Raw genomic sequence first — 23,799 nt, forward strand, 5'->3', positions numbered from 1 at the left:
ACTATTCTACACACAATGAAGCAGACTCTTGTTTCCTGGGCTGTTTTGGAGGCATAGCAGAGCTATCATTGTATTAATTGCTTTGTTAACTTAACATCACCTTCTGTTTTGTTCCCTACCTAATTACGGTTTATGCACCTCTTAACCTCATGCACCATCAATCAATAACTCTGCCTTTCTTACCCCTATTCTCTGTTTACTCATGATTGTAGAAACTAAGTGGGGACCAGTCAGTAACATTTGTCTTGACATATGTGATCATACCAGGTCCTAAATAGTGACTCCTTGTCCAGAAGAATGCTTACTTCTAGATTGTTTTAAGCACTTCCCTCTACACTGCCCCAACCCACCCCCTTCAAGGTTTCAATAAACCCATTACCCTCCTCTCATGTATATAAGCTGTTCCTAGGCTCAACAGGGCAAGTCAGCTTTGGGAAGGATCCCCGGCCTTCTCATTGGGCTGCCCTTCTGATAATAAAGCTGTCTTTGCTTCAGAATCTAGGTCTCAAACATTGGTGCCTTGGGTGCATGGACAAGTTTTGAGTTCCCTAACAAATTTGGTGAGCCAGCCAGGAGGCTTGTGCCTGTGGCAGGTCAGTCTTGGCCACAAGGATAACTTCATGGGAATTTTCCACAGGTGCGTGGATCACCACTGAATCCAAGAAAATTCCCCTGGCTGCCCTCCAGACTTACACTGGCCTCTTCTCAAGGCCATGCCTCAGTTGAAGGAACAACTCCTTCCATGAGCTCTGGAAGAACTTCTCTTGTTGAGGGTGAGTTTGTGCGCACACAATCAGCAACTACATTTCCTCTCTTAGGACTCTTTCCTAAGAAGACCTTTAAAGAAAGGCCCTCACATTTTGCAAGACAAAACAGTCATACAACCATCCTGAATTTCTTTTGTTGATGGATCATTTGCTTTTGTTTTCCTCCCAGGGCACTCATATTGTTAGTCCTGTCTGTCTTGTCTGTCTGTCTTACCTGTATATGGGAAACACCAATTCAATCTAGAATGTAGTGCTTTGGGTTACATTATGCAAATCTGATCTTCTTTTAGTTATGCTGCTAAGAACAAAAAGAAAAGAATGATATTCTTTTGTGATGTAGCTTGGCCACAATACAAGTGGAACAGTGCTTTTGCAAAAGTAGCACTACTTCTCCAGAAACAATTCAAAGTCCTTCGACCTCTCTGGGAACAACTTATCGAAATCATTCCCCATTCCTAAGACTGAAGAAAGAAAAGGGAGGAGAACAGAGGCCTTTTAAAAGTACAAACAGCTAGAAAAACACCCTTGCTCAAAATCTACCCACAGGGTGCCTGGGTAGCTCAGTCAGTTAAGCATCCAACTGTTAATCTCAGGTCAGGTCATGGGTTCAAGCTCTCCTTAAAAAAAAAAATCTAGCTCACAATTTCCATAAGGTTATTTGTCAATGATAAATACAAATCTGTACTGTAAAGTCTTTTGTTTATGTCTCCTCATATGGCATTATCTACATCTGGATGGTATTATCATGTTAATTATAAAAGAGTCTTATTTAGTTGAAGACAAGCACTTATAAGAATAGGGCATCCTAACACTCAGAGGTAGGAACTAATTCAAATGCTTCTCTCGTTCATATAATCTGTGATAATCTCTGTTAAATTAAAGCTTGAGTTTGTTGGTTTAATGAAAACAGACGTGTCTTTTAGAGTCACAGTTTTTATGAGTCTTATTTGAAACTACTCTTTCTGTACTGCTTGCTCTTCCAGATTTAAGAAAACTTTTCTCCTAAGAGATCTATGACTTACAGAGATTCGAATAAAATACACCTTTGTGAACAAATTGATTTTTTCTCCCTACCTGAACCCTCCAGAAACCAGAAACTCACAGTCAGTGTTCTTTCTTTTTGGAGCATTATAGTTACTCCCAGAAATTCAATAAGAGCTGTTCTCCTTCTAACAGAACATCGTTGGAAATGCTGGTTATTTTATGAAGGCTTTGGCTGGAATGCCGTATTTTAGAAAGACATGCATAAACTCAGATATGACCAGACAGCTTTAAGGAACCAAGGTTGATTTTATAATGCCAGTGAAGCCCCTTGGAAATGTGAGCCTGGTGTCTTGCTTCTGGAATCTCCAGGAGCCTTACTAGGAGAGTAGAGAATGTTATCGGCTGGTCGGTGCAGGAACCTCAGGGTATTTGGGGGACCTCGAAAAGAGACAAAATAACCCATGTCTACAGGTATCACACACAAATCTAATGGCAAGTATTTGGCTTGGCTTCTGGCCTCAAAGACCATTAAAAGTTCAATCTGAAATTCCTTCTGAATAGATCCAGCAAAGCAGATTTAAAAGAACCTACGTGGCTGATCACTATTGTGTTTATGTAAACCATTAGGCCAAGTCTGTTAAAACTGGATTTATTTTGCAAACAAATTAGTCTTAATATGGCTACCTTCAATAAAAATGAGGGTAAATTTAGAGAGAAAAAAATATATTTCAATAACACCCCTTCATGGATGTTAAATTCTAATTCTGGTTGTCTTTGCATATTTGTTGTGTACCTAAACCACTGGCCATATCCTAAATTCTCCTGGTTTCTTCGAATATCTGTCTGTGACTCTCCCAACTAAGGTTTCCCATTTTTTCCCCATTCTTTTGACTTGAACTAACCGGGCTTCATCTACTGGCTCCAAGCAATCCTGCCAGGCCGGACGCATCAGAGCCACCAGAGTAGGTGCCAAATGTGACCCCAATCAAGATATAAATGCAGGGGGACTCCCCAGACTTCAAAATACCAAGATCTATCCTGGTAGGAGTAAAAACAGGAGTACCTAGACAAAGGATTCTAAATAAGGTACGACAAGTTAGATGCTTCAAGAAGACCCCTCATCTTTTCTTGAATGATTCCTTCAAGCTTATCATCAATACGCTGACATTGATCCTGAAGCACCAGAAACTTAAACGAGATAAATACGACTTTTGTTAGCAAAGTGCCCCAGAGAGTCAAAGGAAATTACAAAAAGCAGAGGTAGCTTTAGGGATGGCTACTTGGGCATTGGTAGGAAATGCTTTTAAGGTTTCTAATAAATGGGGTCAAGTCCAGAAAACAGAGAAACCAACCAACAAACAAAAATAGCAAAGCATGCTACTCTGCTAGCTGCTGCCGCCTCAGGAAGACACAAGAAACAGTCTCCCGGAGACACAGTAACATCAAAAGCAAGGTCCAAGCCCTGTGCTCAGACACTCCAGAATAATTCTGAGGGCAGGTTTCCCGCTTCCACTTCCCTGGCTATCGCTCTTCGCCCCTGATTAGCAGGAAGCAGCTAGAGCAGTCATTATCCCTATTCCCCACGTTTGAGGAACCATAAAATAAGAATGGGGATTTGAGGCAGGCGCTTGGTTCCTGGACCTGTTTTGAAAGCATAAGCAGAACAATAGTTGCATTATTAACCTGGCTCCATGGCCTGTTTTGTTCCCTACTTAATTACAGTTTATGCGCCTCTTATCAACATGCACAATCAATCATTAGTTTTGTCTTTTTTTTTTTCACCACTACTCCCTGTTTACCCACTGATTATAGAAACTTATGGGGGCTGAAAAGTATCATTTGTCTTGACATATCTGATCATACCAGGTTTCCCAATAATGCCACGTTGTCCAGAAGAATGTCTACCTCCAGATTGTTTCAAGGACACCCCACCAAGTTTTCAAGAAACCCATTACCCAGATGACTAGATTAAGAAGATGTGGTCTATATATACAATGGAATATTACTCAGCTATCAAAAAGGATGATTTCTCAACATTTGCTGCAACATGGACGGGACTGGAGGAGATTATGCTAAGTGAAATAAGTCAAGCAGAGAAAGACAATTATCATATGGTTTCACTCATTTATGGAACATAAGAAGTAGGAAGATCAGTAGGAGAAGAAAGGGAAGAAGAAAAGGGGGGTTAAACAGAAGGGGGAATGAACTACGAGAGACTATGGACTCTGGGAAACAAACTGAGGGCTTCAGAGGGGAGGGGGTGGGGGATTGGGATAGGCCGGTGATGGGTATTAAGGAGGGCACGTATTGCATGGTGCACTGGGTGTTATATGCAAGTAAATCATGGAACTTTACATCAAGAACCAGGGATGTACTGTATGGTGACTAACATAATATAATAAAAAAATATTATTATAAAAAAAAGAAAGAAAGAAAAGAAACCCATTACCCTCCTCTCATGTATGTAAGCTATGACTAGGCCAAACAGGGCAAGACAGCTTTGAGAATGATTCCCTGCCTTCTCCTTGGGCTGCCTTTTCAAAATAAAGCTTCCTTTGCTTCAAAAACAGTGTTTCAGAATTTGGCTTACTGAACATCGGGTGCAAGGATGAGTTTGAATTTGGTAAAGACTTCACTTCTATTTAATCTTTCTATGGGTAGAAATATAGACCATTTACTATTTTGGTTTATCTTTTTCAATCAACACTACTTATAAATTTCATCCTCTTTATTATATGTAGTCATTTTAATTTTTATTTTTAAAAAAAATTTTAAAGATTTTATTTATTTGACAGAGAGAGACACAGCAAGAGAGGGAACACAAGCAAGGGGGTGGCAGAGAGAGAAGCAGGCTTCACACTGAGCAGGGAGCCCGATGCGTGGCTTGATCCCCAGGACCCCGGGATCATGGCCTGAGCTGAAGGCAGATGCTTAACAACTGAGCCACCCAGGTGCACCATATGTAGTCATTTTTAAAACCCAATTCCTTTGAGTAACTCTTAGAGTTGAAAGTTTCTACATCACTTTTCTTTGACTCAAGTGCATGAGAGCAATAAATTAGCCTTTGCGTTATCTTCCATGGAGTCAGCTTCCCAGCCCTCTGTTATATTTTAAACAATTTCTGGATTTGGAAAGGACGTAATTTACAAATGTGTTTCCAGAATTTGGTTAATACTGTTAGAGGTAGCATTGAGTTATAAAGACGTTCGTGGCTTCTAAAAACAGACTAGTTGGAATCTGTTCCTTTCCCTTCTAGCTGTTAAGTATGTTATCAAAGCCTTCTGCCTCCGTTCCCTCATACAGAAAATGAGGATGAAAACAGCACCTCGCTCATAAGACTGAGTAACTCAAAGACTTCCCTAGACAGCCTAATTATTTACTTAATTCATTTTTCAAATACTGTCTTTTAGATACAGACATTGCTTCTGGCCACTCTCTCTTTAGTAGCCTCAAACAAGTCCTAATTTCCCTTAGGCACACCAACCTATCTGACCACTTCTGCTCAAAGTAAAATCAGTTGGCAGAACAATTCTGAGCAAAGGGTTCAGCCTTGAAAATTAAAATGATGAGAAGTAATATGTATGTTTTTAGTTCCTCTTGAAATTTGGAAGGATCATCCATATTTTCAGGGAAGTTAAAGACTTAGTTTTCTAAATCTATGGCAGGTAATAGATTTAAAAATAATGAACAATGCTTCTGACATACAGATGATTTCTAGGTGCTAGTCTGCCTTGCCTTTTACAGACTACTCTAACTCCTAATGGTGACTTAATGAGTTGTGAAATCCCCCGGAATTCTGGACTTAGCAGATGGGTACTAGAGGATGGGAGGCCCTTAAAATAACATTAAAATTTGTCTGTGAAAATGCCTACTTTGGGTAATGGTGAGATGGTAATCAGCTCTTTGGAAGGCATTGGCTGCATATCCATTGCCAACCATTCTTACAAACCTTCCTTCCTAATTCCTGGTTTTCGTTAAAACATGAAAGAGAAACACAGGAGATTGCCACCACTAGGTGGCAGGCAAGCTTCTTGTAAACTTCTTCCAGGATTTGCTCAGTTTTAACACCAACTTTAGATTCATTTTCTTAGATTTCTTCCACAGTTATAAAAGATTTCTCTACCCTTTGGAAATGTTCATAATAGCTCCGATGAAATTAGCAAATATTTCCATGTCAAATAAGCCAAGTGGGATTTGTGGTTGTTAGCCTCCCAAATATGTGTCATAGTTATAAAAATGTGTAAAATACTCACCATATTGTAGAAACATATTAAAATCAGTAATTCTCCTTCTTAGAGTACAGATGTGTCAGACCTTTTGTGACATACATCTATTTTGTTCTTTAGCATTCAGGACAAATTTCAAAATGGTATCAAGTCCTAGACATGTCATGGGCTAAAATATGAAATAAGATGTTGAAAAATAGCAGGAGTACATAAGATTATCATAGCTGAAACATATTCTAAGCCCAAAAAATTGACTAAAAATTTCAATGAATTAGAGTGCTCAGATCAACGACTAATTTCAAGTAAATATATACATAAATATACCTTTCCTTCATTCCAGAAATATCAAAATGTTATGAGCAAAAATGACCTCACAAAGATTAAAATAAAATTAAATAATTCATAAGTTTAATAGTTTCAGTATTTTTTGAGGAAAGTTTTAAAACATTACTGGGGGACACAAAAGAAGGCATGAATAAGTGCAGAAATAAACCACATTCTAGGATTAAAAAGACCAATATTGTCAATATCATATTTCTGCCAAAATCAATGTATAAAATTAATGCCTATATAATTACTTAGTATTCATGTCATTTGATAAAAACATTCCAGTTAATATCAATGAATAACTGAACTGGTTCAAGACAATTTGTGGAAGAATAGCAATGAGGATACTTAATAGATCTTAAAATGTAACATAGATTTATAATGATAAACACAACTTGCTATTGCATGAATCTCAAAGGCTTTATGCTGAGTGAAAGAAGCCATAGGCTACTTATTCTGCACAGCAAAGAAAACAATAAACAAGCTAAAGGACAACTTACAGAACGGGAGAGGATATTTGCAAATGACATAACTTATAAAGAGTTAGTATCCAAAATATATAAAGAACTTACACAATTCAACAACAAAAATCCCCAAATAATCTAATTACAAAATGGCAGAATAGACATTTTTCCAAAGAAGACATCCAGGTGGCAACAGACTCATGAAAAGATGATCGATATCACGCATCATCAGGGGAATGCAAATCAAAACTACAGAGATCCCACCTCACACCTGTCGGAATGGCTACAATTAACAATACAAGAAATAATAGGTGCAGGCGAGGATGTAGAGAAAGGAGAATCCTCTTGCACTGTTGGTGGGAATGCAAACTGGTGCATCCACTCTAGAAAGCAGTATGGAGGTTCTTCAAATAATTAAAAATAGAACTGCCCTATGATCCAGCAATTGCACTACTAGGTATTTACCCAAAGAATAAAAAAATAGTTAATCACTATATATATGTAGATATATATATATATATATATATATATATATATATATATATATATCTCTACAATAGCCAAATTATGGAAACAGCCCAAGTGTCCAATGACTGATGAATGAATAGGAAGAAGGAGAATATATGTTTGTGCGAGTGTGTGTGTGTGTGTGTGTGTGTATATACACACACACACAATTTATATATATATGAATATTAGCCATAAAAAAGAATGACTTCTCACCATTTGCAATGACATGGATGGAGATAGAGTATTATGCTAAGCAAACTAAGTCAGTCAGAGAAAGACAAATACCATTATTTCACTCATTGTGAAATTTAAGAAACAAAACAAATGGCAAAGGGAAAAAAAAAAGAGAAAGAGAGGCAAACAAAGAAACAGATTCGTTTCTATAGAGAACTAACTGATGGTTAGCAGGGGGAGGTTGGGGGGTGGGTTAAAGAGTGATAGGGATTACGGAGGGCCCTTGCTGTGATGAGTACTGGGTGTTATATGGAAGTGTTGAATCACTGTTTTACACCTGAAACTAATATTACACTATATGTTAACTAACTAGAATTTAAATAAAAACTTTTTTAAAAGGTTACGTACTATATGATTCTACTTATGTGGCAGCCTAGGAAAGGCAAACTAGGTATAAAAAAAGATCACTTTTTTCAGAGCCAGAAGATAGGAGAGAGAGAGAGGTGGACCACAAAGGAACACAGAGGAATTTGAGGGTTGATGAAATTCTACTATATTCTCATTATGACAGTTACACGATTGTGCATTTTTCAAGACTCACAGAATCCTACACTAAAGACAGTGATTCTTGGGGCACCAGTGTGGCTCAGTAGTGAAATGTCCGACTCTTGATTTCAGCTCAGGTCATGATCTCAAGGTCGTGAGATCGAGCCTGCATCAGGCTTGCACTGGATGTGGAGCCTGCTTAAAGATTCTCTCTCCCTCTCCCTCTGCCCCTCCCCAACTGTGCACACCCGAGTTCTCTCTTCCTCAAAAAAATAATATAAATAAATAATAAAGAGAGTGATTATTTTCTATTTGTAAACTGTATTTTAAAAATGAAAATAAAGCTTGATACTGCTACCAAGAATTGACTGTAGATTTTCAGGAGTATCAATCACCTCTTACCCGCTGTGCGCTCTGAATCAATTTACCCATGGATTCAGAAAAAAGGAAGAGACAAATATTAGTGTTATTACTGATAAAGTTGTGTTGGACTTTTAACCATGTAACATAGTACTGTCCATGGCACAACATGTTTGCAAATTTAGTTCACTCTTTCCATCCAAGGACTCTAAGCTTCCTGAAACCCTGGATATACCTCCTGGCACACTGTGGGCTCACAAAATATGTGAAGCTTGGTTGGAGGCACTGTATCTGGGGCATAGAGTATCTAAAAGTTAATACACATTAACTAGGGATTATCTACAAAATGTACTTTTCTAGCAGCAAACAGTAACTCAGCGAAATGGCTATGTGAGGCATCATCTGTGTGCATTTTCTACATATAGATTCCCAATAATAACTACAAATATAATAGCAGCACTAATAACTACAAGCATAATAGAAGTAGTAAGAATAACTGTAAAGATAAAAACATGCCAAAATTTAAAAAAAAAACACATAAAGAAGTTTTGTAGATAAACTAAGTAGATGAAGAGAATTTATTCATTTTTTCAAATTTGCATGAGAAGGACTAGTGAAGAGAGGATTTAAATGCATGTCTTCCAGACTGTACATGTCATGTGTTTAACCACTGACAGTGATAAAAAAAGGGGGGGGGTTTCTCTTTAACAGTTAACACCTACTGGTTCCTTTTACAGAACGTGAAATAGCTTCAAAGTTTGCTCCTTAAAATGTCCACACAAGAGATGATTTCTTCAGAAGCATCTTCTACAAAGTGTGTTTTGAATTTATATGTCGAGTCCTTATCTTCTTCATGGCTGCTTTTACTTCTTGATTCCTTAATGTATAAATAATAGGATTTAAGAGAGGTGTGAAAATCGTATAAAACACAGAAAGAATTTTATCTACAGAATATCGGCTGAAGAGCCATATAGATAAAGACACATGGGACAAAGGACAGAGTCACAACAGTGATGTGTGCTGACAGAGTGGAGAAGGCCTTGGCCGAACCACTGGCAGTACGTACGGTGCCTGACTGAGTATATGATGACCGTGTAGGAGACAAGCAAGAGGAGGAAGCAGACCAGAGACAGGAGGCCACTGTCAGCAATGACCAGCAGCTGTAGCAGGTAGGTGTCCTTGCAGGCAAGTCTGATCACAAGGGGAAGGTCACAAAAAAAACTGTCCACCACACTGGGACCACAGAAAGGCAAGTTCAACATGAAAGCCATCTGACTAGACGAGTGCACAAATCCAACCGCATAGGAGGATAACAGCAGCCGAACGAGCACTCATGGGCTCATGACGGTCATGTAATGGAGGGTTTGCATATGGCAACATACCTGTCTATTGCCATGGCTACAAGCAACATCATCTCACTCCCACCTAGGAGGTGCATTAAGAACATCTGAGAATAGCATCCCCACCAAGAGATGGTCTTCTGTTTTCGGTGGAAATCCACAATCATCTTAGGGGTAGTAAAAAAAGCCAGGCTCATATCAATACAGGAGAGATTGATAAGCAGAAAATACATTGGTGTGTGAAGGCATGAGTCGAAGGTCACAGTGACCAAGATGAGGAGTTTTCCTAACACAATCCCGGCATAGACTACAGAGAATCCTAGCAAGAAGAGAACCTGAAGATTCTGAGATTTGGGAAGTCCCAGCAAAATGAACTCAGACACCACCGAATGGCTTGCCCTTTCCATGTTGTCAACTTTATCCCATCATAATCAAAATGAGTGAGACTCGTGGGAAGGAAAGTTGTGGTTACAGAAAGGGTGATTCATGTCGGTGTCTAATTTTGATACTTAGACTGGGCACCTGAACTTAAAGCACACCCCAGTTTTGGGGGGTGATTTTGTTAGCCAGTGATTTCTGAAATGGCCCAGAGAAGTGTACCAATAGCAAGGAGAATTCAGAATATATGTTTCTGAAAGACAAAAATAAAAAACAGCACATGAAATCACCACTGTATTGTGAACTTGGAATCCGAAGACCTCAATACAACACCTAGCCGAGCTACTCACTAGGGGCAACATAGGACAAGTATCTCCTTTCCAGGGTTTAGTTTTCTCCTCTGTAAAAGAAACTAAAAACAATCAGACAACACGATATTGAATGCCTCTTTGTGTTATAAAGACGTTCATAAATATGATAATGATCATGGTGGGTTCTACATTCATAGGATACTACTGAGTTTCTTATTCTGGAAATGATAAATGTAGAAAATACAGCAGGGATTCTAAAGACCCGTATTTTGAAAGAAATTCTGGTAAAAAATTATTAATTAAACCTTAAATTAAGTCTTACTTGTAAGTTTTTGGGTCCTGAGAAATGTACCTCTCCTCTTTCCTGCTCCATTCCTGCATGAAACCCTCATAGCTCATGCTAGTATCAGTGATGGTCATTACACATTTTGTAAGAGTTAAACCATGTAATTATATATGTGCCATATATTATTATATATATTAACCATGTATAAATTATTCACTCAACATTTAACATCATTCACATCAAATGTCTCTTCTAGGATTTTATTTTATTTTATTAAAGATTTTATTTATTTATTTATTTGACAGAGAGAGAGACAGCCAGCAAGAGAGGGAACACAGGCAGGGGGAGTGGGAGAGGAAGAAGCAGGCTTCCAGCGGAAAAGCCTGACGTGGGGCTCGATCCCAGAACTCCAGGATCACGCCCTGAGCCTAAGGCAGACACTTAAGGACTGAGCCACCCAGGCACCCCTCTTCTAGGAAATACCATGGATGCAGAAAGTCCATAGTCAAATGGAACTGAATTTATTTCATTTTCAGTTTGTATTCATTCATTCACTTGTTTATTGCTATAAAAAGGATTACTGTTTGGACTGTGCATTTTTATTCATCATAAGCTTCAAAATGACAAAATGAGGTGGCTTGAAGTAACTGATTTATGTGGGTAATAGAAATACAGTTCTTTCAGTAACTGATTTATGTGGGTAATAGAAATACAGTTCTTTCAGTACATGCGTCTAAATTTATGCTATAACATTCCCATCAGCCCATTCTTATAACAGCACTGGTTTTACTGGTTTTGCTCTAAAAAAAATATTTTCATCATTAATGGTCTCTCAATTATCTAGATTCTTATAAAGCTCCTTCAAAAAATAAAGTATAGCCTTCCTTTTGTGCCATGATTACTTACCAGAGTGGAGAAAATACTTTCAGGGGAATGTGCCTCATGTGAATCCCCAGAATAGCCTTGCATGTCCTTATCTTGTACTCACATCTATTTCCTGCAATTTACATTCCCAATCATCAGAGACAGAAGGAAGAGGCATCATGATGCTGTACACTCTGTTTCTCTGAGACAATCCCATGGGTACATTTATCCAACAGAAGATCTATTTTTCCCCATGTACACATATCCTCTAGCTGATTTCCTACTCTGAGAACCTTGGATTGATGCAAAGTGCTAAGTCTTATTTAGTATGTTAAGTTATTCTCTTCTGTGTCTAGAATGGTTATATCTCCTTTCAGGTTTATAGCTAATCCTTTAAAGATCCATACTAATGCTTTTTTGAAACCTCATTTTTGAAACTGTATATAAAGACAACAGTACAACCTTCAAATATACATGAAGTAGTTTATACACATATGGCATCTGGAATACTCCATGACTACTCAAATATCAATTGAAGGAGTGAATGAATGAATGAAATGTATAATGAATATTCAGGATCTAGATTAAAGTCAGTATTAAAGCAAAAGCCCATGTAAATTAGGAACTTTAAGTACATTTTTTAAAAAGTGCCAAATTGAATATTGAGGCACTTTTAAACAGAAACAGAATAACTATTCTAAAAAAAAATGTTAGAAGTATGTATTTTTCCCTAATTTACTTTAGAAAAAGATCAAAGTAGCTTTTACTAATGGAAAAGAAGACATGCCACACATAGTAGAAGGATAACTCTTAACAGTTTGTTTCCTGGATAGCCTTTGAGAAAAGTAATATACACGTTAGCACAGTGTGTGTGTTCTGTGTGTGTGTGTGTGTGTGTGTGTGTGTGTGTCTGTGTGTGGTGTGGGTATTAGTATATATTTACATTTATATGCTTTTTATTGAGACTATTGTATTAGTGTTCAATACTATTTATTGAGAGAATAGTGTTCATATGCATATTTTCCTTGACCTTGTCAATACATTAAAAATATATTCATATGAGCACATGAAAATCTACATTTTACAACTGTATAGAATTCAATAGACCGGTGATGGGTAGTAAGGAGGGCACGTATTGCATGGTGCACTGGGTGTTATACACAACTAATGAATCATCGAGCCTTACATTGGAAACCGGGGAGGTACTGTATGGTGACTAACATAATATAATAAAAAATCATTAAAAAAAAAAAAGAATTCAATTTTGTTGATGATGCACAATGTAATTACCCACAAATACAGTTTACTTTAAGGAACTGAACATTACTCATAAAATTGTTTTCATCCTATTATTGTCTTATTTAAAAACCTACAATTACATAACTCCATTATCAATCCCCAAGCTCACCAAGGCCTTCACAATCAGCCTCTCATCCACTCTAAATATCCAGTACTGTTTTCTAATAGTGCAAAAATACAACTTCTGCTTTGGTAAAAACAAAGTCATAGTTTTCTGCATTCCCCATCAATTTTTTCCTATCTATACATGTTTTCTTCTTCTTAGGTAGATTAATTCCTCTGTCCATATAACCATATTCTTAGGGACACCTTGAGGCTTCTCTTCTATGTAATAAAACTTTCCTAGTACAAAACCCATAACAATTTCCACTGTACTTATGGTCCACTTCATGTGCTCTACCATTTACGTCTTCTCCAGGTATACCATGTGCATTAGGTATTAATATTCTGAAACTGAAGGAATACTAGAACAAGAGCTAGGCAAATCTGTTCTAATCCAAGTTCTCTCACTTCTAGTGTTGTGATTCTTCTTTCCCCAGATCATTTTTAAGCTCCTTGAAATAGACAAATTACCCATATTCTCCATAATACGTGTTATAAAGGCCATCAATAGAGATGGTGATGAAGTAAGTGAAAACGGACAATTATTTAACAAGAAAAACTGAAGACTTATGTCTCATCCATCAGCCCATTTTGTTGAGATTCTCAACCAGTGACCCCTTGCTTATTTGGGTAGTCTGGACAATATTTTTCCCTTTCTTTCAATGGGTTAGCCTCACACAATTTTCCCAAGTTTATATAATCTAATCATGAATTAAGAGCTTCAAAAATATTGATGCTATTATTGGACTCTGCTCAACTTCTAGAAATCTTAAATATGTAAAATACTTAACTTGTAGGCTCATACACACTCCTCTCATCACTATTTATAATTAAAAAATATTGAAACTCTCTAAATAGCTAATTTATTTAGTCCCTATGTTAAAAACCTGCTATGCATCATTACGCAATACAAGGAGGATATTTATGGGCTAATTTTAATCAATTAAAAGGAAAGGTTAATTGATCTATGTAGAACATTTTAAGTGATATATATTAATGAGGCAGGAAAATGTTCATAATGTATTGTTAAATAGATATAACCTAAATATAAAATTATTTACAAAGAATGATTAGACTTATTTTTTTTTAAATGGTGAAAGGATGCAAAGTAAGAAAAAAGAAAAAAGAAGGCACTTCAAAGGAACACACTTAAGTAATAAAGATTTAATTGCACTTTTTTTCTACTTTTATCTTTCAATTTTCATTATTGTCTATTACTTCAATAATGGAAAAGAGAAATGTTCACAGAATAATGGAGCTAAGTACTATTAGACCTACTACTAAACCGAACAAAATCTATTAAAAAGCAAACAGGTTGCTTTAAAAAAAACCCGACAGTGATGCGGACATGTCAAAGGGACACAGGAGCCAACTGAAAGAGCTCCCAAGGGTCAAAGCTGGAACAATTTGAGTAACCAAATAAATAAATAAAGTAGTTTTGGATTATAACCCAGAGTGTAAAATAAAAATTCATGAATCTACACTGGTATAAATAAATAATTCAACAAATAAATAAATGGAGAAAAGACAATTTTCCCATGCAGAAGAATTCCAAATAATTTATGTAAATACTTCACATTCAAAGAGGTGAAGCATAGTACCCCACTGCATAAGTGGTCAGTGTGCATAATGACTTCCTTCCAAAGAGGACGGTATGAGAAAGCTAGAGAAAAGGTAACTTTAGAGTGAAGAAACCTGACAAAGACTGCCTCAGCCAGGCTGATAAAAGTCAACGTTAGCAACAGTGATTAGTCTCCTTGACATTATGTATCCTTGATAGGATAAAACGGCACTTACCTCTGTGGACTTCCTCCCCCAACTCTGTAATCCCAGAATAATCATTAGGAAACATCAGACACATTCCAATGCAGGGGCATCTTGTAAGATTCACAACCAGTAACACTCAAAACCCTTATGGTTTTATTTCATCAAAAATGACAGTTTGAGAAACTGTTACAGCCAAGAGGAGCCTAAGGAGACATGAGGACTAAATCTAATGTGGTATCCTGGATAGGATCCTGGAACAGAAAAAGGACATTAGGTAAAAACTAAGGAAATCAGAATAAAATGTGGACTTTAGTTAATAATAATGTATCAATATAAATACATTAGTTGTGACAAATGCACCATGATAGAGGAAACTGGATGCAAGGTATATGGGAACTCAATGTACTATCTATGAAATTTTCCTGTAAATCCAAAAGTTTGTTAACAACAGAAGGGTAAAAAAAAAAAAACGAAAAAGAAGAAAGAAAGAAAGAGAAGAAAGAAAGAAAGAAAGAAAGAAAGAAAGAAAGAAAGAGAAAGAAAAAGAAAGAAAAACTTTTTGGAATAATGCACTAGTGATATGTAACTGTGGAATAGATAGTTTTATTCAAAGTCAAATAATTTTTCCACTTTTTATGTTTTGTTTCTGTTTTCGTAGTTTAACTTGAACTAATCTATAATTTTCCATTAAAGCACATTTTCTTTTTTTTTATTTAAAGATGTTATTTATTTATTTGAGAGAGACAGCATGAATGGGAGGAGGGGCAAAGGGAGAGGGAGAAGCGGGCTCCCAGATGAGCAAGGGGCAAGAGACAAAAGAGAGAAAGTTTATGTTTTCAAAGCAGTCATTTTGGTTATCTGACCAGAATCATCCTTTCCCACAGAAACAAAGTTCCTTAGCCTTCTTCTTACTGTAAACAATTTTCTGGCTATTCTAAAATGGCTGAAGAGAAAGATATATAAACAGAGAAATCACATTTTAATTCTAATGTATAGACTCACGTGCAGTTAAACTGAGTAGAAGTAGAAAATTACTCACAGGAGACCATCTACATCAAATTATGAAGAGAAAAGACAGACTGTGATTGATCTACTAATTGCCTGATCTACAGAGAGCAGGCTGTCCAATTACTTGAGAATATAGGAGTGATTTATTTTATTAAAATGTATTTTTTAAAGGTATTTGTAACCTTAACACAGAATAATATGAAATAGAAGCAATTATGGCTTAGATCAGATTTGCCAAACACCATGCTCCTGTCCATATGATAGTAGTCAACTTAGCTGACTTTTATTTCTCTGCTTGTTGACCAGAACTAGATAAATTGAAGTATTAGGTCTGGTAGGTTTACAAGCACAAGGAATAACACATTTCTTTGAAAACAAAGGCAAAATTTCATTCAGCCCCTTACTTCCTGAGGAAGCATTGTTTGGCATGGATTGGCAATGCTCTCAAATATTTATTGGTAATGATATTAACATCATGAAGTTTGACGTTTGAACTCTTTAGCAGATGTAAAATAAAATCACTTGAAGTACATCAAAGTATACTCAATTATTTAATTTGCCCCACATTGTCACACTTAAAATTAGAATATGCTGTGTGTCTGTATGACTAGAATGATAATGTTTTCTAGAATTCTCTAACGTTGTCATAGTGTTCATCTCCTAAAGGACTTTCAAGCTTTGATTCTACCTACGAACAATGGGGTTAAAAGCCACTATCTAGAAATGTTTCTATACCATTTTAATGTATGTTAAAGTTCCCCTATGACTTACCAGTTCTACAGTGGTTCAGAACATTGCTTGAGTCAGACACATTGAAACCCAGAGAGCTTCCCTTTCCAAAAATAATGGTATTTCCCTAAAATAATGACATATATGAATATTTTCCCTAAAAAGAGTCATATATATTGAGAGAGTGGTGATAAAGGAGTGACATATTTTGAGACCTAACAATACCCAACTGATGATCAAATACCAATGGGAATTATTAAAGAAGCCATGTTGTCTTCCCTGAGTTACAACAGAGAAAACTTTTTCTGGCATTGAATTGATATGTTTTATCAAGGAAATAAAAAACCACGATCAGGTCTGGAGTGCTCTAATATGAAAACCTACTTGAAGAATACTTAAAAGGATCAATAACAAACACATAACTACCATTTACTGTATACTAACCTTAGGTCTGGCACTATTGTAAGCATAACTGGGGCTATCGAAACAGAAGACATAAAAATATAAAGCTGGGGAATTGTAGTCCCACCATTTCCTTATTCCCCCCTCAGTTTTAGGAAATGTTTCCTGTGGAGTATCCCCTGTCTTTCCTCCGTATCCAGTTGAAAAATACATTTACCATACTACCAGCCAGACCTTCATGCCTCTCCACTCCTGTTTGAAGTAACTCTGAATTGCCTGTTTCCATTTTCAGTGACACCGCTGCTCCAATGGTAATAGGACAAGTGATGTAGGGCAGCCTGAGTGGGCAACCAGTTGGTTGGGGGCCAACTCGTGATTTTGCCTCTTGATTTCGGCTCTGGTCATGGTCTTGGGTCATGGGATCAAGTCCTGCCAACTGGCTCCACACTCAGAGCACAAGTCAGCTTGAGGTTCTGTCTCTTCCTCTGCCCCTCCCCCCACTCACAAAATCTCTCTCGCTCTCTCTCTCTAAATAGATAAATATAATCTTTTTTTTTAAGATTTTATTTATTTATTTGACAGAGAGAGACAGCCAGCAAGAGAGGGAACATGAGCAGGGGGGGTGGGAGAGGAAGAAGCAGGCTCCAGTGGAGGACCTGATGTGGGGCTCGATCCCAGGATGCTGGGATCACGCCCTGAGCTGAAGGCAGATGCTTAACGACTGTAAATAGATAAATAAAATCTTTAAAAAATAAAAAAGAAATGTGATATAGCCACGTAATCCAATGTTTCTTGGGTCCTTCTTGTAGATTAGTAATAGTCAAGTGCCTTTCTTGATCAGAGGAATTGCTCCATATGAAATACACTGATAGACTCTCCAATATTATAAACCTTCCATTGTATTCTTGGTGGCTGCTTCTGTAAGGCTATTATGGAACCATGTATCACAGCTCTTCACTCAGGAAATGAGTGGGTGAGCACTGGCATGCTGCTGGGGCCAACTGCTCTGTCCCAGGGAACCCTGAGGGGGCTGCACAAATTGAGAGCATATCTCCTGGCTGGGTTTGCCAACACTTGCCAAACAAACCCAGATAAATTCATGGCAAGAGAAGCCAATAACTCAAGAGACAAGGGTTTGGAAAAGAGGGAAAAATTTAGTTCGGTTGCCTGAGGCTGGGTGAGGTGGTAATCTCCAGCCTTACAATAGACCTCTCTGCCTGAAAGATGGACACCTAGAGTTTTCTAGGAGATGTTTAGGGGAGTACCTGCAAGAGAGCAGGCAAGGAGCACATGATCACGGAGGGAGTCAGTATGTGTTTAGTCTCTGATCATGCCAGGGAAGAGGACCTGTGGGGGGCGGTCTTCTACTCATTCCATTGCTATGAGATAGGGCTTTTTTTTTTTTAAGATTTTATTTATTTATTCGACAGAGATAGAGACAGCCAGCGAGAGAGGGAACACAAGCAGGGGGAGTGGGAGAGGAAGAAGCAGGCTCATAGCGGAGGAGCCTGATGTGGGGCTTGATCCCACAACACCGGGATCACGCCCTGAGCTGAAGGCAGACGCTTAACCGCTGTGCCAACCCAGGCGCCCCAAGATAGGGTTTTTTTGGTCTGGAGGTTGGAATGGTTCAGTCATTGTCAATGCCTCAAGGTAGTGCAATAAGAGATAACTGTTGGGGTCTAGAGTTGAGCAAGAAGGCTTGCTAATGAGAATTAGCAAATCCTAGCACTGAATAGGTGTCAGTTCCATTGAATTCCCATTTTTAGACCATTGGGGCTTCTAGAAGGAGTCCAGTATAACCCATTGCTGTTTCTGTGCAGGCCCTCATCTTCAGAGAAATCTGCTTACAATCATAGTCAGAAGATTTATCCCTATGGACACTAAGTTAAGTCCAGTGTTCGGACTAATGGCTTCAGTGGGTGAGAGGTATGCCCACATTTTCTCTGTTTGTATGTTTCCATGTCATTTTATTTCCTTATTCCCAATAGCTGGTTCAGGAATCCCGAAAGCATCTGACAAAAACCTTAGCATTCCAATCTCCTGCTTTAGTACCACCTTTTTTGGGTGGTTTCTACATGACTTGTCTTAATCTTCCTCGAGTTCCCATAAATGTGTGCATGACTGAATGCTTGATGTGAGAGTGGTTTTATTTTCCAATTACCTATGGCCAATTTACTTGCCTTAAATTTACTTTATTTAAATTTACTTTACTTAAATTATCACATTCCAGTACCTTTAAATAATATTATACCATTTCACATATGGCATACCGAACTTCTCTACCCTCTTAACTCCTTTGTACTATATTGTCATGTCATACTTTTATTTGTACATATTATAAATGTAATAAATTATCATTACAGCTTCATTTAACATTTCTGCTGGACATGAAGTATTTAATCTTATTTGCTCAAAATGTCTTTATTTCAACTTTAAGTTTAAGATAATTTTGGTATAGAACTCTACTTTGAGAACGTTCTTTTCGTATTTTAAAGATAGGGTGCATAGTTTCTGAAAAAAAGTCTAGAATTGTCAATTTATTTTTCTTCTGTATATAATCTATCTTTTTCCCTCTAACAGATGTTAAGATGTTACAAATTGCTCATTTTCAGCATTTATTATATTTCTTGAAGTGATTTTTTTCTTTTTTCCTGACGCATTCAAACCTAATTTTTTCTGTGAATTTGTACTTTTCATTAGAATTTTTTGAACATTATTTCTTCAAATATTTTTTCTGTCATCCCTGAATCTAGTACCGTATGTGTTAGATCATTTGATAATTTTTATAGGACACTGAGGTTCTGTTAATTTTTCCACAATTTTTTTTGGCTTTTGCTTTAGCTTTAGCTTAAATGGCTTCTATTTTCTATCTAGGGATTTTTGTTGTTGATACTCTTTTGTGTTTGAAATGGAATTTCTCAGTTTCTTTCTTTCTTTTTTTAAAGATTTTATTTATTTATTTATTTGACAGAGAGAGAGAGACATCCAGCTAGAGAGGGAACACAAGCAGGGGGAGTGAGAGAGGGAGAAGCAGGCTCCAGTGGAGCAGGGAGCCTGATGTGGGGCTCAGTTCCAGGACCCTGGGATCACACCCTGAGCTGAAGGCAGATGCTTAATGACTGAGCCACCCAGATGCCCCTCTCAGTTTCTGTATCATATTTTACAGCCCTAAAATTTCCATTTGACTCTTTTTTAATATCTTTTCTTTCATATTTATGTTTTCCTATAATTTCCTGATTATTTAATAAGATCTGTTTTTAGAATCTTTAAAATTTCATCATCTAAGTGTTTTTTTAATATGGTTTTCCTGGCTATTTTTTTCTCTTGGTTATCTGAACTGTTCCTGCAATTTTTATTAATATTTTATATTTGAAATTTTACATTTAAATTTTTATACTTAATAATTACATATGTATGTTTGTATTTATTATTACTCAAATTGGATATATCAGTGGTTCTCAACGAAGGGGATTTGGTAATATCTGGGGATATTTTGAGGTGTCCCATGTGAGGACTACTACTACTGGCATGTAATGGATAGAGGCCAGGAATGCACCTAAATATCAACGCTTGAGGCAGTCTCCCACAAAAGAGAATCATCGAGGCTAAAATGTCAATAATGCCAAGATTGAGAAACCCTACCATATATTAGGAATATTACATTATTGCATTTTTTTGTATATTTTCAAAATAACAACATTGTTGGAAATATGTATTTGAAATGTTTTCTCTGGGATAAGTCACCTTTTAATTTTCTTTTTTTTAAGTTTTTATTTAAATTCCAATTAGTTAACATACAGTGTAATATTAGTTTCAGGTATACAATATAGTGATTCAACACTTCCATACAACACCTATTGGTCATCACAACAAGAGCCCTCCTTAATCCCCATCATCTATTTCACCCATCCCCCCACCCACCTCTCCTCTGGTGACTATCAGTTTGTTCTCTATGATTCAGAGTTTCTTGGTTTGTCTCTCTCTCTTGGCAAGTACTCATAAGCTTTAGACACAAAGAGGTAAGTAGATACTTCACAATAGGAAATATTCAAAAAGTTAATAACCATATGAAAAGATATGTTACATCATGAATAATCAGGGAAATAATAATTAAGCCACAATGAGGATTCCAATGTATCTTTAAAAATTGCTAAAGTTAAAAAGGCTTCAGAATACCAAAGTCTTGTAAGAATGTAGAACAACCAGAACTCTTCACATTGCTGGTGGGAGTGGAAATCAGTACAACCACATTGCACCTCTCTAACACTTTCCAAAAGACATGCCTACCCTATGATCCAGTAATTCTACTCCAAAGTATACCTCTAAGACAAATGAGTGATTATGCCCATAAGAAATATGCAAGAATGACTACAGAAGCTTTGGAAATAATACAGGAACCCCATTAATAAATATGTTATTTTCTTAAGTGTCTGAGCTACAATTGTATGAAGTCATCAATGGGTGAAGTATTCAATTCAGAGATGACAAAAATAAAGTAGTTTTAGATATAGTTGACCAAGCTGTTCCCTGAAATAATAGCAAAATTAGACAAAGTAGTTGGTTGTATAGGGCATAGGCCATTTGTTGACTTCATAAACACAGGAAGTCCGATGTGAGAAAGAAGAAATTAGTCGGCTATTGCTGATTAAGAGATCAAATAAAGAAGCAAATTGCTTTCATTTTAACCATGAAGTACTCTGGCACAATGCAGTACCAACAGAGCTAACAAACCCAAAAGGAACTAATTATAGAGGAAAATTATAAAGATATCAGAGAGATGTGACTCTTAGGAACCAGTTATTTCCATTAAATGGTACTCTTCACCTTTATTCAGATGATACGATTAATGAAAGAGATTTTTATTCAGATGATAGGATCAGTGAAAGAGATTTTTGTGACCGTCAAAGTTTTATAAGAAGTTTTCTATTTATCTCATGTTTCTAAATTCTTCTTACTTTGGACTTCGGAAAATTCAAAGTTATACACATTTTAAAGAGACACTCAGTTTGTATGGCTGTGTCTGCTCATAGAAATATGGTTATATTATTTGGTTGATAATGCCTTCTTTCTGTCTCTTTTTTATGTTCAATTAATCAACATATAGTACATCATTAGTTTTTCATAAAGTTTTCAACGATTCATTAGTTGTGTATAATACCCCGTGCTCATCACAACATATGCCCTCCTTAAGACCCATCACCTAGTTATCCCATCCCCCACACCCCCACCCTTCTGTAAACCTCAGTTTGTTTCTGGGAGTCCAGAGTCTCTCATGGTTTTTCTCCCTCTCTGATTTATTCCCATTCAGTTTTCTGTCTCTTTTTTATGGGGACAAGCTATACACTAATGAGAGATGCTGAATAATCTGGCTTGCCAAATGTATGGCTTTAATTGCTGAGGGAATTCATTTACAGGATGCAAGGTTTTCCCAGAGTCATTATTGACAAAGTTCTCATGTTGTTTTCTGTGATTTCAAAATAAAAGGGAGTTCTCCTTCATTAGAGTGGGGACACACAAAAGGAACATGGAAGAAAAGTGGGGGCAAGTGAAAGAACTCCTGAGTCTCAGTGACTTTCAGTCACAACTCCCAAAGAAAGAATAAGGTACGGAGAAGAAAAGTTGAAGGTTTCCATTTCACTGAATAAATTGTTTACTTAAAAAACTTCCAATTTCAAATGTAGAACATGTTTAATACATAATGGTTGTGATAAATCAGGAAATCTAGAAAAATATATACCAGATATATAATTATACCACCCAAAGTAAAGCACAAAAACACTTTGATGTGTGTGACCTTGAGGTATATTTTATTGAAATTAAATTCTTTTTCATATATTCAACCATTATTTATATATTTTCTTAAACTTTTTAAAAAGATTTTATTTGTTTATTTGACAGAGAGAGAGACAGCCAGTGAGAGAGGGAACACAAGCAGGGGAAGTGGGAGAGGGAGAAGCAGGCTCCCAGCAGAGGAGCCTGATGTGGGGCTCGATCCCAGAATGCCGGGATCACGCCCTGAGCTGAAGGCAGACGCTCAACAACTGAGCCACCCAGGTACCCCTTCTTAAACATTTTGTATTTTACCTTAGCTTATTTTTATATAGGGCTCTTGAAATTTTCCATATCAACTTATAAGAATTTGATATTAAGGACATATATATTTGGTTGGCTACTTTTCTCCAGTTGCCTCTTAGAATTTTTAATATGTTTTTGAGGTAATAGAGAGCTTGCTCATCTTCACTGAATAAAATCTATTAACCTTAACTTCTGTGGTTTCTGCCTTTGTCGTGACCATAACCCAATATTATAAAATACAACAAAGTATGTTATTCACTTACATATTTCTCTCTCTCCTTTATTGCTTGAACTATTATTTATATATTTAAAGTTTTAAAATTCATTTTTATTTAAGACTGTGTAGCTCATCCAGCCTATTTATTCCTGAGTAACTGACTTTATCCTAAACAATGTATATTTATAGGACTCTTTTACTAAAATCTCAGGTTTCTTACATCTGTTTATTAATCTACCTATTCTTTGGAAGGTGAAGTATCATTTCATTAACTTTCTAACACATTTTAAAATCAATAGATTTGTCTATTTTTCTTTTCAAGAACTGTCCTGGAAATTCTCAGAGGACACTGTGGAAGGGCTGGTGGAAAAAGAGGGCAGAAGACATCTTCTCCCCTTTATCGGTGAGTTGCTTTGTCACAAGTGGATATAGGACATAAAATGTATTTCCAGTCCTGGCTATCTGTAATAGATTGCCAAATCCATAATATCACCTTTAGTGCTGCTGTGACTATAAACGTTTTAGGTAGTAGATGATAAACCAGCATAGCCTGTTACTATCACAAGCTGCAAGTTACACATTATTTTTTAAGGTCCTTTACAGCTATATGTAACATAAATGATTTTCTGATTTGAAGCCCCTAAATACCAACTATATTTT

General features: G+C 36.7%; 1 pseudogene; it reads right to left on the reverse strand.

Moving 5' to 3' along the window:
- Window positions 1-9,165: 9,165 nt before the first annotated feature.
- Window positions 9,166-10,105, reverse strand: LOC113249030 (olfactory receptor 4K13-like; annotated as a pseudogene).
- Window positions 10,106-23,799: the final 13,694 nt, after the last annotated feature.

The sequence above is a fragment of the Ursus arctos genome, unplaced genomic scaffold (genome assembly GCF_023065955.2).
Source record: "Ursus arctos isolate Adak ecotype North America unplaced genomic scaffold, UrsArc2.0 scaffold_4, whole genome shotgun sequence".
NCBI classification, from domain to species: Eukaryota; Metazoa; Chordata; class Mammalia; order Carnivora; family Ursidae; genus Ursus; species Ursus arctos.